An 11,428-nucleotide genomic window follows, 5' to 3' on the forward strand; every position below is an offset into this window, starting at 1 on the left:
TGTGGCACTAAGGGGTGCTTAGCTTTGTATTTAGCCAAAAAAATGGAAAAAAAATGACGTAGGGTTCCCCCTAGTTTTGTAGCCAGCTAGGGTAAAGCAGACGGCTGCAGCCTGCAGACCACAGCTGGCAACCTCACCTTGGCTGGTAATCCAAAACTGAGGGCACCCCACGCTGTTATTTTAAATTAAATAAATAATTAAAAAAAAAACCACGTAGGGGTCCCCCAAAATTGGATCACCAGCCAAGGTAAAGCAGACAGCTGGGGCCTGATATTCTCAGACTAGGGAGGTCCATGGTTATTGGAATCTCCCCAGCCTAAAAATAGCAGGCCGCAGCCGCCCCAGAAGTGGCGCATCCATTAGATGCGCCAATCCTGGTGCTTCGCCCCAGCTCATCCCGCGCCCTGGTGCGGTGGCAAACGGGGTAATATATGGGGTTAATACCAGATGTGTAATGTCACCTGGCATCAAGCCCTGGGGTTGGTGAGGTCAGGCGTCTATCAGATACCCGACATCACCAACCCAGTCAGTAATAAAAAAAAATAGACGACAAACACATTTTTATTTGAAAAAACACTCCCCAAAACATTCCCTCTTTAACCAATTTATTAGATTGAAAAACAAATCCAGGTCTGGTGTAATCCAAGGGGTTGCCATGACGATCCACACTGCCCCAGTCAATGAAGAGCAGGATGTTCCCCATTGGCTGGGAGAGCAATGCAGTGACCTGAGCTAACATCAATGGGTCAGCCCAGGTCACTGCAGGGGGGTGACAAGTGCTGCTGTCAGCGAGGTACATTACCTGCGCTGATCTCCAGCACTGCCGACAGCCCCTGTCACTGAGGTCAATGACCGGCGCCTTCACATCAAGTATCGCGAGAGGTCCGTGACGTCACCGCCAGTGTCAGTCTCGGGTCGGACGCGATAGGTGATGTGACAAGCGGCGGCCATGGAGGAAAGTGACAGCGCTGAGGTCGGGATGGCGGGACTTCATCACCGCAGGTAAGCCGAGCGGGGGGGGGGGGGTGCGTGTGTGAGAGTGTGTGTGTGTGTATATGTATGTATACATGCCGCGGGCAGGAGGGGGCGGAGTGAGCTGAGCGGGAAGTGTGGGCTTCCTGCACGTAACTAAGATAAACATCGGGTTACTAACCAAAGCGCTTTGCTTGGATACCCGATGTTTATCTTGGTTACCAGCTTGTGGCAGGCTGCCAGCGATGGCTCCTGCACACTGTAGCTGGGAGGGGGGGGTGTGCGTGAGTGAGAGTGTGTGTGTGTGTGTATATGTATGTATACATGCCGCGGGCAGGAGGGGGCGGAGCGAGCTGAGCGGGAAGTGTGGGCTTCCTGCACGTAACTAAGATAAACATCGGGTTACTAACCAAAGCGCTTTGCTTGGATACCCGATGTTTATCTTGGTTACCAGCTTCTGGCAGGCTGCCAGCGATGGCTCCTGCACACTGTAGCTGTAAAAAGCCCTGCTTTTTGCTGCTAGAACCGTTCTCGAACGTTTCTAGAACTATCGAGCTTTTAGCAAAAAGCTCGAGTTCTAGTTCGATCTCGAACAGCCCAAAAATCACTCGAGCCTAGAACTGGAGAACCACGAACCGCGAACCGCGCTCAACTCTAGTTATGCCTTCAGTATGTAAGTAGCAGAGCCAGAATCATGGTGGGATCTTAGGTGGATTACGTCAGAACTGGATGTTTCTGGTTAATACATTTTGTGAAAGAGGGTGTTTTTTTGTATTTTATTTCAACTAAAAGGTTTTTTTTGGTGTTTGCGTTTATTTCTTTTTACTTACTGATTAATAAGGGAGTCTCATATACACCTTCCATTACTAATATAGGGCTTAGTGGCAGATGTGAGCAGTCATTAACCCCTTATTAACCCGATTGCCACCGCACCAGTGCAATCGGTAAGAGCCGGGTAAAGTGCTGGGATTGTCGCATCTAATGGCTTTTTTCTGGGCGGTTGAAGGCTGCTATTCTTAGGCTGGGGAGCCCGAGAATACTAGCCACCGGCTGTTCTCTCTATCATGGCTGGGTATTAAAATTCGGGGGACCTGCCATTTTTTTAAATGTTTTTAAATAATTTTTAAAAAAGCCACATGTGTTCCCTCTTATTTTGATACACATACAAGATAAGCACATGTCTGGGGGCTGCAGCCTGTATCCATATGCTTTATCTGTGCTGGGTATCATAATATGGGGGGACCCTATGGCAATTTTTTCATTTATTTTTACACCATAATAGGGACACACACAGCATGTGCGATTGCAAGCAGTCAGACATGCTGTCACACAGCGTGGGGGCGCAGTCTGACTGCAACTAATCACAGACGCCGGGACTGCCAGTGGGCAGTGGAAACAGTGCATATGCACGAGGTTATGAGCAGCCCCGGAAGTAGTGTTACAGACAGAGACTGGTAAGTATAATGCGCCTGCTCTAATCCCACTATCCCTTCTACCACCATTTTAAAGTACCTGATTCGGGTCCCCGTAGAATTCTATGGGGATCAATATCTGGGCAGATATCCAGGATCAATTCCAGGCCCCAACAAGGTTTTTTTTTAAAGTCCAATTGGACCCGCTGATCTGAGATATCTGTGGATTCGCCCATCACTACTCCACAACTTTCAAGGTTACTGACTTGGTTGGAGTATAAACTTACTTGCATATCAAGAAGGAGCAGAGGTTAATTTCAGGTAACAAGATGTGTTCATAGTGTCCATGTGTTCTATGATGGACAGAATGGTCTTTTTTTTTAAACAAGGTTCATTGCTTTCTTTTCGTGAAGATGATTATTCGTTTGCTATTTGATAAGAATTGGAAAGTTTCCAAGCTTTTAATTGCTGCCTGTTTTAACTAATTCTGATACATTATGTTAGAATTAATGTCTACATATTGTCTCACTACTATCGAGTGTGAACAAGAAATTCCCTTTATAAAATTCATACCTGTGAAGAGCAACTTAACCCCTTCACCCCTGGACGATTTTCCATTTTTAGTTTTTTTTTTCTTTTCCTCCCCTTCTTCCGAGTGCCGTAACTTTTTTAGTTTTCTGTCAATCTTGCCATATAAGGGCTTGACTTTTGTGGGACGAGTTACACTTTTAAATGAAACCATAAGTTTTACTATATAGTGTACAGGAAAACAGCAAACAGTTTCCGAGTTCGGAAAAATTGCAAAAAAAAGTGCAATTACATGATTGTTTTGGGATATTTTATCCACCGAGTTCACTGTATGGTAAAACAGTAAAAATGTCTGTATGATGCCTTAGGTCGATATGAGTTCGAATTCACCAAACCTGTATAGGTTTATGTGTTGCCCAGGGTTATGGGGTACTCGGTTCCGGGTGGTGTATAACTGGGGAATGTCACTTTGGTGGTCATTGCCCGGTCTCGTGCCCTGGGTGCTTTTAAAAAGGGGGAATATTTACAGGGGATTTGAATAATGTTCACACGTGACGCCACTTGCGGTGTTGCGGCTATGAGGTTGGAGCCGTCGCTGCACAGTTTTCAATACTGGGGCTTGTGTTAGGGACAGCCTGGATGTTAGGCCCTCTGCAAGCAGGGCCAGGCCCCAGAGGATAGGTGATGCAGATGGGTGTTGAAAGAAGGTAGGCCACACAAGTTGTTGCAGTGTAACTCGTTCTTTTACTCACTGCAAGCTGGCACTGATCACCCGAGGCCGGCTGGTCTCAACTGCAGGTCACCTTTGTCCCAGTGCCAGTTTAGTGACCTGGTGGCTTCTTTCCCCTGCACCTATCTTTGGTTGGTGGGTCCCTGTGGCTTGGAGCGGCTGGGGTCTCCTCCTCGTAGTCTCTTACAGCAGTCCGTATGATGGTAGCGTGAACACTGTGGGGTTGGAGTCTCTGGTCCTGTCCCCGGTTCTCTCATATCTACTGTGTCCCGAACTTCAAGGTCAGTGAGGTCCTTGATGGTCCCCCCACTGTGCAGATTTTATCAGGTCTGCTTGGAGTGTTTGCCTGACCTAGGATTCTGTACCCCGTTGGTGCGTAGTTCCGGGAGTACTCCACCATACTCCATCGGCAACTAACCGCCTGGGCCCTCAGGTCACTGTTCACTCTTGACAGTCCTTCCTCTCTATTTCACTTTCACTCCTCGACTCACTCACCACTGTCTCACTGTCTGTCTGTCCACTATCTGCCCCTCCCACCTGGTCGTCTAGTGGACTGGGGTGGCTCCACCTCTAGGCGGCCATCCATTAGTCCAACCCTAGCTTGGTACCATTCTATGGGGGAATTTGGGAAAAACAGGGATTATCTGGAGTGTTTGGCTGTTACCGGCACTGGTCTTCTGGGTCCCTAAGGGGTAGGCTCTGCATCCTGGTGGGGATGCAGTACCTTGTAGCTCCTTGATGGATTCAGGGGCGCTACATTTACTTTTATCTAAGGGGTTAAAAAAATTCAGAAGTTTATCCAAAAAAAGTGGCGCACTTTTTGCGTCATTTTACGAAACCCGTAGCATTCTCATTTTTTGGGATTTTAGCTCAGTGATGGATTATTTTTTGCATCTCAAGCTGACGTTTTTAATGGCACCATGTTTGCACAAATACTACGTTTTGATCGCCTGTTATTGCATTTTTTGCGCAAAGTTTTTGGCAACCAAAATCTGTAATTTTGGAATTTGGATTTTTTTTGCTGGTACGCCGTTTACTGATCAGATTAATTGATTTCATATTTTGATAGATCTGGCATTTCTGAACACGGTGATACCAAAAGTGTGTATATTTTTTTAAACCTTTAATTTTCAATGGGACAAATGGGGGGGGGGGTGACTTGAACGTTTAGGTTTTTTTAATTTTTTTAACTTTTTAAAACTTTTTTTTCCTTTTTTTTATTTTACAGGTCCCCCTAGGGGACTCTAAGGATCAGCAGTTTGATCCCTTGATCATTACTGTTGATCACAGGTACAAAGCTGTGATCACCAGAAATACTCACTTCTTGTTACAGGCAGCAATCGGCCGGGTGAAACAGAAAGTGACTTATGATAGCTACAGGAGTCATCCCATGACTATGTGCTACTATAGCAAGCATTGGCTCACAGTGATCACATCACAATGGGGCAGGGTAAGTGAAGATTTACCGCAGCGGGGATTTAAATCACTCTTAAGTCACATTTTGACATTGCGAATTAAGTCGTTAACAGGCACGAGTGGATCATGGATTTACCCATGACTGTGAGGCACATATGTCAGATGTTCAAATCAGTTGACATGTGCGTGGGTCGCAGCCGGCTGCCCGCAGCAGCCACCGGTGATTAGAACTATATGCCTTAGGACGTACTGTTACGGATCGCAGTCGTTAAGGGGTTAAACTGAACATAGGAGAATCCATTTGAGCCCATGTTTAGTTCACATGTGAACAACATATTATAGAGACACAGAGGTTTCATGTGTCTGTTGAGAGGACTCATCATATACGGTAATAATGTTTAAGCTATGTCTTTCAATTATTCTGTATTACCCAAACAGATAAACTTGAAGCGGCACTGATAGGCAAATGCAGAGCACAGTCAATCTCTTCCTTTATATTCTCGGTTTAGGGATTTGATTTAGTGGTGCTCTGAAGATTATAGTGGTGAGAAGTCTAAGGATATATTTTATCCTTTGTTGGCAATGCAGTCATTCATCATTGTAAGATGTTTCATTTCTTAGATATATACAAGTCTATACAGATACATTGGGTTACTACTGATAACGTTTACATTTAAATTTGTATTTCATCGACAAGGTATTTACTAAGACGAGGCAGCACTTTCAAGGGTACTTGAATAAAAACACAATGCTATGCTGCCTTATAGTGGATACAATTAGTATTGCATTACAAGATCAAAAGACGGATTCTATGAAATAAGTTGAAATCCTACATAGTTGTTTGTTTTTTCCTACTATTATTTTAATTTAGGTTTGTATAGAAAGACAAATGGGTCATAGGATCTTTCAGATTTTAGGCATGTTGATTTGGGGGATAAAGAATAAACCGAAATGATCAGCTCTCTGTATATATTGAAGATGTTTGTTTTGTTTCTCTGAATCAAACCTTAGATCTCTTACTTTTATGGGGACAACAACTTACGCAGTAGTCTAAAGGCCGCTTTACACGCAACGACATCGCTAATGAGATGTCATTGGGGTCACGGAATTCGTGACGCACATCCGTTCTCGTTAGCGACGTTGCTGCGTGTGAAACGCAGGAGTGACCGCTAACGATTAAAAATACTCACCTTATCGTTAAACGTTGACACGCTGTCCATTTCTCAAATATCGTTGCTACTGCTGGTACGATGTTGTTCGTCGTTCCCGAGGCAGCACACATCGCTATGTGTGACACAGCAGGAACGAGGAACCTCACCTTACCTGCGGCCGCCCACAATGAGGAAGGAAGGAGGTGGGCGGGATGTTCGTCCCGCTCATCTCTGTCCCTCCGCTTCTATTGGGCGGCCGCTTAGTGACGTCGTTGTGGCGCCGAACGAACCGCCCCCTTAAAAAGGAGGCTGTTCGCCGGTCATAGCGACGTCGATTGGCAGGTAAGTAGTGTGATGGATCATAGCGATGTTGTGCACCACGGGCAGCGATTTGCCTGTGACGCACAACCGGCGGGGGCGGATACGCTCGCTAGCGATCTCGCTAGCAAGATCGCAGCGTGTAAAGTGGCCTTAACTCTAGGTGGGTAGAAAAAGGCGGCTGCCCTGGTGCTACTCACATAGTAGGGTCCCTAAGTGAGTGCCACTTTTTGTTTCATTGACTTCCACAGGACACTGATATAGGTAAATCCTGTAGCAGTGCACAGACAGTACCATAACTCACCAGTACAACTCAATTTTGTAAGCTGCAAAAGTCTTTAGACTTGTGGCACCACAAAAGAGCAAGCCCATGTAAGACATCAGCATTGTGATGCAGGAACCACCATGATGTCTCTGCATCAAGCCACTTGTGCCTAGCCGCTAATTGTGAAGAAGATTGTTAGTGTCAAAGGTTCAACGTAAAAGGAGTATTTTGATAGTTTTTTCTGGAGCATTACTACGTAAACAAACAACTCTAGGCAGTAATATCTGTTTAGAGGGTGCTCTGGGCATTATCTGTTGAGGGGTTACTCAAGGAGCATTATTTTTAACGGGCAACAATAAGCACATAATTGGGAGTAACAGTAGGATGTGGAGCTTATGTAGTTAGTAAATAGATGGAAATGTGAGAAGTGAAAGGTGCCTGTGTTGAACTTTGGGTCTTATTAGTTAAAGGGAATCTGTCAGCAGGTTTTTGCTATGTAATCTGAGGACAGAGTGATATAGGGGTTAACACAGATCTTGTCAATGATTCTCTTATCAAGCTCTGTGATGTTGTTTACTTGGAATGTTTGTGTTAGCATCAGGAGATTATCATTGCTTGGACTATATCAGCTACAGCAGCATGTGAACCCTAGTCCACCAAGCCCCCTCTTCTGATAACATAACCTAAACAACCTTTCCTATGACTGGAAAAGGTCCACAAGAATATAAACCTAAAAATTGTAGCCCCAATTTTTCAATGAATAAAGGTGGGGATACAACAGAAAAAAGGACCACGAATGATCAAAGTGGAATACAAAATTTATTAATTAGTACAAAAGGTGATACAGGACACACAGTGGAGGCAGGCTAGATGGAAACAGCCTGCCAGGAAACAACCCACAGCATTACCAGGACACACCACCAGATGGTAACCTGCTGACAGGCAGCAATGTAAAAATAATACACGGTGAAAAATAGCCTGTAGAGAGTCAAAGGGGACAGTATAGAGGACGAATTATGCAAAGGAGATCTGTAAAACCCCCTAAGAAGTCCCAGAGACCAAAAGGGCATAAATGGTTAATCACTGTTACCTTGCGTCATGTCAGAGCAGGAATGGTGGATGTGTCCGGGCGTGGGGGCGGGGCCTAGACGCGCGTTTCACCAAAGGCTTCGTCACGAAGCCTTTGGTGAAACGCGCGTCGAGGCCCCGCCCCCACGCCCGGACACATCCACCATTCCTGCTCTGACATGACGCAAGGTAACAGTGATTAACCATTTATGCCCTTTTGCTCTCTGGGACTTCTTAGGGGGTTTTACAGATCTCCTTTGCATAATTCGTCCTCTATACTGTCCCCTTTGACTCTCTATGGGCTATTTTTCACCGTGTATTATTTTTACATTGCTGCCTGTCAGCAGGTTACCATCTGGTGGTGTGTCCTGGTAATGCTGTGGGTTGTTTCCTGGCAGGCTGTTTCCATCTAGCCTGCCTCCACTGTGTGTCCTGTATCACCTTTTGTACTAATTAATAAATTTTGTATTCCACTTTGATCATTCGTGGTCCCCTCTTCTGATAAGCAGCTTACTGTGTATAGACATTTTACATAGTGAGCCTTGTATTGGTGGGGTTAGTTTTGTTAGCTCTGCTGCATTGCTAAATCTAAATACTGATTGTGCCAGAACCGCTGCATCCAGTAAAATCACTGACACATCATTGATCTCTTTGCCTACGTCACACTGCTCTCAAATGAGGTAGTAAAAACCTGCTGACATATTCCCTTTAAATGAACATTAATTCTTTTTAAGGAGGGTACTCAAGAAGTATTATTATCTTGTAGCAGGCAGAGCACAACAGGCAGAGAATTGGAGGTATCAGCATGATGTATAGTTTGTGTAGTTTGGGAATAGATGAGACAGTGATGTGTGAGAAGTGAAATATTTGTATGTTGGAATGTCTTTAGATGAGTAATGGTTAGAAGAATTCTTTATGACAGACTGGCCAGATGGAAAATATGTAAAATGTATGTCACCTGTGATTCACTATATATAACTATACGTTAATCACTTATAGTATGTTCTATGCTGTCCTGGTATCTATTATTATATATTCATTGTATGGTGGTAATATTGATCATTGTACTGTGATGTATGTAGTAACTGGCATGGCTTGGTTTGGGAATTTAATCCTGTGGCTGCATGGTCGCTTCTTCGTTCTGCTGAGCTATTGTCTTTTCTTCCTTGTCCAAATGCAAATACTTATGGTTCCAATTGTCTTTGTATCCCCTTCTTGGTTTGCTCCTCTCCATTTTCCCATTTTGGTCTGCCCTATCACTTTTTGGGTTGGGGTTTATATATTCACCTTTCACTGCCTTGCTGACTATATCTCTACATGAACAAATCACTTAGTACACAAGATATCCACAAAGTTATATCTCTAGGTGGGCTTGTACTTAGGAGTTCCAGCCCTTCGGCTAAGGGGGTTTACGTTTTAGGGTAAACGCCAGTTCATTCCTGCAGTGAGTCAGTTTGTTTTCCTTCCCAGCACTTTTTCCTTTCACCTATTTTAGACTTCTGGAAGCTTCTACTTAATCAGCTAATTTGTGACTCACTTTAACTTTTTGTCTCTACCTTTTAGTTTTCTCACATTGGGTTTTGTATCTTCCTACACACCTTCTTCTCCCTTTGCTGGCAGTGTGTTGCAGCCTCCCCTTTGGTACTTCAGGAGGTATGATAAACCACTCATTGGCCTTTTAGGGAGTCAAGTCTAAGGGGATGTTTTGGGGTCTTTCCAGCCTGAACAGAGACCAATTGTGTGCTGGTGTGGTGTCTCGCTGTAGTTGGTCCTCCCTTTTTCTGTTACCCGTGTGTGAGAATGTTCACATATATAACATCATAGCCAGCCCGAAGTGTGTTCTGGGGTATAAGCACAGATCCAGTGAATGCCTCCACTGCACAATTACAAATGTTTTCCTTGGAGGTTTCCACAGACTCAATTAATCAGACTCTAACCTCTACAACATGGGCAAGACCAAAGAGCTTTCTAAGGATGTCAGGGACAAGATCATAGACTTGCACAAGGCTGGAATGGGCTACAAAACCATAAGTAAGATGCTGGGTGAGAAGGAGACAAATGTTGGTGCAATAGTAAGAAAATGGAAGAAATACAAAATGAGTTTCAATCGACATTGATCTGGGGCACCATGCAAAATCACCTCACCTCGTGGGGTATCCAGGATCATGAGGAAGGTGAGAGATCAGCCTAAAACTACACAGGGGGAACTTGTTAAAGATCTCAAGGCAGCTGGAACCACTGTCACCAAGAAAAACATTGGTAACACATTACACCGTAATGGCTTAAAATCCTGCAGTGCCCCCCAAGTCCCACTTCTCAAGGAGGCACATGTGCAGGCCCGTCTTAAGTTGGCCAATGAACAACTGGATGATTCTGAGAGTGATTGGGTGAAGGTGCTGTCAGATGGTCAGATGAGACAAAAAATGAGCTCTTTGGCCGTAACTCAACTCGCCATGTTTGGAGGAAGAGAAATGCTGCTAATGGCTCAAAGAACACCATCCCCAAAGTCAAGCATGGAGGTGGAAACATTATGTTTTGGTAGGTTTTCTCTGCTAAGGGAACAGGACTACTTCACCACATCAATGGGACAATGGATGGAACCATGTACCATAAAATCCTGAGTGACAACCTCCTTCCCTCCTTCAGGACATTAAAAATGGGTCATGGCTGAGTCTTCCAGCACAACAATGACCCAAAACATACAGCCAAGGCAACAAAGGAGTAGCTCAAAAAGAAGCACATTAAGGTCATGGAGTGGCCTAGCCAGTCTCCAGACCTTAGTCCCATAGAAAACTTAGCTGAAGCTCCGAGTTGCCATGCAACAGCCTCAAATTCTGAATGATTTAGAGATGATCTGCAAGAGGAGTGGACCAAAATTCCTCCTGACATGTGCACAAACATTATCATCAACTGCAAAAAAATGTCAGACTGCTGTGCTTGCCAACAAGGGTTTTTTTTCCACCAAGTATTAAGTCTTGTTTGCCAGAGGGATCAAATACTTATTTCTATCTGCAAAATGCAAATAAATTTATATAATTTATACACTGTGATTTTCTGGATTTTATTTTGGATATTCTATCTATTACTGTTAAAATTAACCTACCCTTAAAATTATACACTGTTCATGTCTTTGTCAGTGAGAAAACTTACAAAATCAGCAAGGGATCAAATAATTATTTCCTTCACTGTATCTGAAGTTAAATGGTTTTCCAAACTATCCTTGAGAGAGTCATATAATCTTATACACATTCTTAGGCGGGCTTTGCACACTACGACATCGCAGGTGTGATGTCGGTGGGGTCAAATCGAAAGTGATGCACATCCGGCGTCGCAGTCGATATCGTAGTGTGCAAATCCTTTTTGATACGATTACCGAGCGCAAAAGCGTCATTATCATATCATCGGTGTAGGGTTTGACATTTCCATAATGCCAGTGCAACGACAGGTACGATGTTGTTCCTTGTTCCTGCGGCAGCACACATCACTGTGTGTGAAGCCGCAGGAGCGAGGAACATCTCCTACCTGCGTCCCGGCTGTAATGCGGAAGGAAGGATGTTTACATCCTGCT

The sequence above is a fragment of the Anomaloglossus baeobatrachus genome, chromosome 2 (assembly GCF_048569485.1).
Source record: "Anomaloglossus baeobatrachus isolate aAnoBae1 chromosome 2, aAnoBae1.hap1, whole genome shotgun sequence".
Taxonomy (NCBI): domain Eukaryota; kingdom Metazoa; phylum Chordata; class Amphibia; order Anura; family Aromobatidae; genus Anomaloglossus; species Anomaloglossus baeobatrachus.